The following is a 6,701-nucleotide window of genomic DNA, read 5'->3' on the forward strand; positions in this document are numbered from 1 at the left end:
CGGCGCAAACGCGACTTCGAGCCACAGGGCACGACAGACGACAGAACATAGCGTAAAACAGAGAGGAGCTCACCATGAGATGGCTGACAAGGTTGGGTGGCATAGGGAAAGCTTGGGAGGTTCCCATCCATGTGCACGACAATCACAGTGTCCATGGCGGCGGCGTCAGCGACGTTCCCGACCGGCGGAGCCACCACCAGAAAAACTATGAAGATGAAATGTGAAGGACATCAAGGAGGACCTAAACTATAACACCTCTGGTGTTTTGACCTAGCACTAAAAACTGACATGTCATCATATGCATTGCAAAGCATTCATAAAGTAGAAAATTTTGAATGCATTCACTAATAATCTTTATTTCATAATGTTGTTATTTCATGTGATGTGTTTCAAAAACCCTAAATAAAGATCATGACCACAAGGGTCAAATTTCATGTGATCATGTGAGGCCATGTGTCATTTGACTCAAATAACCCTAATGGGCCATGTTACTGGTCAAAAATCAAAATTTAAGTAAAAGGAAGACAAATCAAATTTGAATTCAAATTTGATTTATAAAAGTCCTTTTTGCCCCTTTTCACTAATTCAAAATCCATGTGGAATTTGGGGTTGAGGCAAAAAGCAAAGTTGGAGATTATTTTATGTATATCAACTTTGGTATTCAAAGTTTTTCAAGTTTACATATAAAATTTGGAGTAATTTTGAAATGATTCAAATGCTCAAATGCACCCCAAATTCAAATTTCAAAATGGAGGCAGAATTTGAAAATATTTCTAGAAGCAAAGTTGTAGAGTTTGAAAAATTGAACAACTTTCATTTTTGGAGATTTTCAACTTCTTTAGAAAATTTGTGAGTAATTTGAAAAATGGACGCAGTGGCAGTTCTATAATTATTTCAAAAATCAACCTCCACCTCTCTGCTTGCCACCGGCGCCACGCGGAGGTCACCGCCGATCGGATTTTGCCGCTTTCATGCGCAGTGACACGCCCATACCTCCGTGGCGAGTTCGCACGTGTGCTGTCAACACCGCACGCCCTCCTTCTCGCTTTAAATAGGAGCACGCCGTCGTCATTTCTATTTTTCCCCTTCTGCTCTGCTCCGCCGCTAGCTTGCTCCGCCGCTCGCCGTAGCCTCCGTCGAGCAGCATCCATTGTGTCCAGCTACGCCTACGTGATCGCCTCGGCCTTGCGCCTCTCTGTGGCTTGTCTACGCCACTTGGGTTGGCCGGAGTCGCCCGGCGCAACTGCTTCTTCCCCAAGCCCGGCCGGAGCTCCACCAGCATCGTCTCGACGTGGCCAGGCCATTCCAGACCATCTTCGCCTTCACCAAGCCCGACGACGTGACCGTGGTGAGCCACTGAACGTGAAGTTCACTTCGCTTTTGACTCTACCGCAGTCTTGCCAGGGTTACGCCGTGAGCCGACGTGCTCAAGCCGCCATGGCCAGCGTGGGGTCTTCTCCGGTGTACCTTCTGCCATTCCAAGGATGGGGATGGGTTCGTAGTAGGGTGTAGATCAATTTGGTGAGGTCTGCCTCGCTAGAGCGTCACCGTCGGCGCATTTTGAGGTTGGCCAGTGAGGGCAGCGCCGTCGTGACATGTTTGAGTCACTAACGGGTGGGGTCAGTCTGTCAGTGCGAGTGAGGAAGAAGAACAGTGCAATTTTGTATTTTCTGAAATTGTGAATAGTGCTAAAACTTTGGGAATTTGTAGGAAATTCATCATAGCTCCCAAAATTCTAAAATTTTGTATGTAGCTTCTGTACATGTTCTAGTATGGTTTAAAAATATGAAACTTGAAATTTGAATAAATTTTTAATGTTCAAATATTCAGTCCATTAATTGATAAATGCAATTTCCATGATTTTTGTAGGTCACCGAATAATTCCAAAAATTATGAAATTTGTTTTGGTACACTAATTTGATATGAGGAAGCTTACATAAAATTTTGAAGTCTTTTGGAACAAGTTCATTTTTGGGCTTATTTCCAAATTAATTTAAAAATAAATAAAAGCAAACCCGAAGTGTTTGATTAGTGTTTGGTCTTGTTTTGGTCATGTTTTGTGACCAGTAGGGTTCAAGATTAGTGTGGTCGGAAAGTTCACCATAGTGGTCGGAAAGTTCACCATAGTGGTCGGAGAGTTCACCGTAGTGGTCGGAGAGTTCACCGTAGTGGTCGAAGAATTCGCTGTAGTGGTCGGAGAGTTCACTGTAGTGGTCGGAGAGTTCACCGAAGTGGTTAGAGAGCTCGCCGAAGTGGTCGGTGCTGGAGTGGTCACATCCGTTACAAATATGGTTTGGTTAGTTTGGCTTGTAACTGTAACATGAAGGAAAGTTGTATTCAAGGTGTCGTTATATTTCATGCACCATGAAAGCATCATGTTTACATTATCATCATGTTAAAGCATATGCTATTATTTTGTGTAGAATCCGAGAGTGAAACGGTTCTAGTTGAGCAAGTTCTGGAAGAATCCCCGATTGTCACGGGATTCGATAATTGTGGTACTGATCCGGAACTCGAGGTCGTCAACAAAGGCAAGCCCTGGTTTATGCATTAAACCATTACCTTGTTTACTTTGAAAAGCTTATCACCTATGTTACTTATTGCATTAAGTTGATTGATTCAAATGTTGCCTACTTGATGCATTGCCTACCTTGTTAATTGTTTACCATCCTTGAAGATGTTTTCTTTTACAAAGGCGTAGAATGCTTAGTATGTTTTATGGTAGGCTTTCAAAGTAAAAGTTTTGATACAATCAAAGATGGCATACTAGCCAAAGAAAGAAAGAAGGTAGAATGAACTAGAGACTAGTCGGGTGACTTATCTTGAATGTTGGGTAATGTTGCTGACTATGTTGCTTAAAGGCCACTCATTGTGGATCTTCTGAACGAAACACTTTGTAGTACTGGTCACATACTCCGGTAAGCCTACTTCTGCTAATTCGATACTAAGATGAATGCCCACGCACTGGGAGTGGAGAGATGGCAGGAGTAGCGTGTACTCTCATGGCTGGAATGTGGCCGGATTTGAGGTGTGCTGTGCTCTCGGGTGGCGTGGAGATGGCTTAGTATAGGAGGATCCGGTAGCGAGGTTGATATATGCAAGATTAAGTTCTACATATATCGTGTGATAAGGAATCCCCAGCTGGGACTTGAATCAATTCGAATTGCTGGTGCTCCATGGATATGGAGACTCAATTCATTACAGAAGTAATGCAGGACTGGTGAATTACTAAAATATGAGAAAAAGAATGGAATGAGAAGGAACGGAATATGGGAAATGTATATTTAGTCGAGATAATGAACTAAAAGGACTTAGGGGTAAAATTTGAGAATAGGATAAATATAGTAAGCTTTTGGCAAAGGACTTTGAATTTTGCTACATCCTTACCTTGTCCCAAAGCACCTACATCTCTAAAGTCTTACACCCCGTTACGTCGGGTTAGTCTTGTTGAGTACCTTTATACTTAGGGTTTGTTAACCCTTGTTTCAGGTGAGTCGCATGCGCAGGCTTGTTTGGGTCCCTGCTGCATGACTGTGTTTGAAGTCAATGATGATGAGGAGTGATGAATGGCCTTTGGACAAGGCACTAGTTTGTATGATAAATAATGTTAATGTAATATTATCCCGCTACTATGGTTGTATGACACTTATGGTATTGTAAGTTTGAAAACAACTAGTTTGTAACTATGTTATCTTAAGACTTCCGCTATCTTTTACTCTGGTATATATATTCAAATAAACTATTGTAATCTGCAATGTCTATGATTGGGATCCTGTTTGAAAAGAGAATCGTGGATAATTTGGGTTTCCCAACGACACCCGACAGACCTGTTGAGTTGTTGGGAACTCATGTTCGCTATCCGAGGTCTATCAAGACAACGATAGGTACACGTGGGCCCGATTTCTTAGGAGGTTCTACCACACAAACGAGGTCAAGATCAAGGATAAAGTGATCGAAGAGGGTGCGACCATGGTGGCGCTCGGTTTGGCGAGCTCGGTGGCCGGCGACGGGGAAGACGGCTCGCATTTGCTCACCGCTCAATGATAACTTATAGGACTTGATCTAGAGGCTAGCTAAGGACCCTATGAGCCCATGGATGCAAGTAATTAGAGGGGGGTGAGTGGCAGCTCAGAGCTCTGCTCGACCATAGCGGCGATGGCGGCGTCCGTGGCCACGAGCAGTAGCGCGAGCGAGATGCGAATGGGGAGGGCGAGGTGTTCCACTTAAGCACGGCAAGGCATGGGCAACACAGTCAGGGGAGCAGCGCACGGCAAGGATGTGGCAGGCAGCAGTGTAGGACCAGGCGCAGTGAACGGATGGCGCGATGCACTTGAACTCGAAACAGTCAACCCGAGCGGGGGCAAGCGAGGCAGGGATGCGTCGCATCGTCACTGCAACTAGGGCCAGATGACCATGATGCGGCAGGCAGCAGCAAGGCGACGGATGCGGCATGGGCAACAGCGCGAGGCTAGCACGGATGGGCAGCGAGGACGAGAGTGGGCCAACGAGGAAGCAACGTGAGAGAGTAAAGAGACAGACAGAGACAGGCCACATCAGGCAAGCAGAGGCAGCACGTGTCGAAGGCAGTCCAAAGCAAGGAAGAACGGGCAATGGCTCGGCTGCTGGTCCTATAAAAATGTGCTAGCTGCTGGTGCTCCCATTAAAATACTTGGACAAGTCCACTCTGTACTGCATGTCATTGTAAGATAGAAAATACGCACAGGGACACTAGTACCATTGTTTTTTTATATATTTGTTTTAGAGTTATCGTCGTAACGTGTGTGTGTATATATATAACGGTTTATTTGCAACATCTAGGCAGAAAATTTTAGCTAAGCTCGAATTTAAATTTGATTCAACAGCTATATATATGTATATCGTTCTATTTATTAATGGATTTTATTTTATTTTATAAAAGTTGCTTTTCATGTTTAATCTAATAGAACAACCCGTTCGCTAATGATTGGTCAGAATCGTCGTTCGACATTCCTGAATATCTTTACGCACTGAGTAATCTAACTTGGGCGTTGATTCGAGTCCGCGAAACTAAGTCACACAAGATTCGCTTATCGCCTCAAGTACGTTTTAAATTAAAAACCTGAGAATTCATTTCGGAAATTTTTCTTAGGCCTAAATCGTGGCGCTAAACAAGATCGTAACACCAGGGTTGTTACACCAACTCCCCAGTCGGCTGCAGGCTCAGGGGCTACACCCACTGGGTGTGCTCGCACGCACCTGGTAGAAAATAGATTACCAGCGAGTCTCCTCTTCATGGGCTAGGCGCCAATATCCCTCCTGCACGCCTCCACAGCCTTCGCCAATCCTCCCCATAGAGGTTGGGCACCCGTGTTCACTTAGCTCGCCTCCATGGCGCAATGGCCATAGGAATTACAAAGCAAATACAAGCATTCATTAAGCCAAAGACATGAGCCCTAGGCTTTTACAATAATGCGCAAAGCATGTGTTAACTACCTTAGGATTGCTCTGCACCATGGGGCATAGAGCAGAATAGGGGAGCTAATATCCTTATTCTCCTAATACAATGCTTTCCTCCCTCTCTCCATTCTCTGATCCAAAATCTGAGATAGGGGCCCGTTCAAGACGTACGATGCTCTCTCCTTACGAGAGATCTTCTAGCATCATACTCCCATGCGCCCTCAAAAGCGGCAACTCAACAGCCCCTTCACGGCTTCATAGAAGCCCTAAAGGGGCTCAAGGTCTCTTGTCGGGTTCATAAACCTAGGGTCCCCAATGGATCCACTTTCCTACAAAACTCGGCCCAATAGGCCACATAGTGACAGCATGTGCCTGGGCTGGCCTAGATACAAAATGATAGGTCAAGACCATGATCCGATCCCTGACCGGCAACTCCGGCTAGGAGATCTCATCAGAGGTGCGACCGGAAGGCCTGGCCTTGGTGGGATCGTAGTCCAACTCCAACCCTCTTTCTCCGACCGAGAATATGGTAGGACCTCTGCTCGCTACTCTTTCCTGATCGACACGGTCGGGATGACTGGGAACAACTGATCGAGGACGCCCACTCCATATGGTCCTAGGGAGCAGGCGGAGGAGATAAGGAAAGGCGCTCAAGTCAACCACAATACCAAGGACCATACCCTGCCATGCCCTGTGCACCTACAGGATAGTGCCATTGGGGCATGTCAGGCCAACACGGTAGAGCCTGCCAGATGCGTCAGAACATAAACAATATTATGGACGCTAATAGCCATCCCGTACCCGATGACGTGGGCAACAAGACTGCACAGCGCCTGTATGAAATCTTTCTTTCTCTCTGACTTGTAAGATCATCCCCTTCAACTATAAAAGGTGATGCACTTTCTCCAACTAGGAGGACAGAAGCTTTGAACCCCCGAAGCCCCGAAGACTTGAAGACTCGAGGACTCGAGGGCAACAACACAATGGCTCTAGAGCTCGATAGCTACATAGTCTACACGCTCTCAACAGCTAATAAGCTTAGACATATAGAGCATAGGCTTTGATACTTAGCGCATGTTTGAGCATTCGTCACTCTCTTTCACTCAGCTCAGAGTTCGACTGGGCCTCTAACACCCCTTCTCATTCCTTACTCATTTGTAACCCCACAGCAAACTTCGAGCACCTAGGCTCAGGAATAAAGTCATCGACCGACCTCAACTGGATGTAGGGCCTATTGCCTGAATGAGTATAAATCCTATGTCATT

The sequence above is a fragment of the Miscanthus floridulus genome, chromosome 8, assembly GCF_019320115.1.
Source record: "Miscanthus floridulus cultivar M001 chromosome 8, ASM1932011v1, whole genome shotgun sequence".
NCBI lineage: Eukaryota > Viridiplantae > Streptophyta > Magnoliopsida > Poales > Poaceae > Miscanthus > Miscanthus floridulus.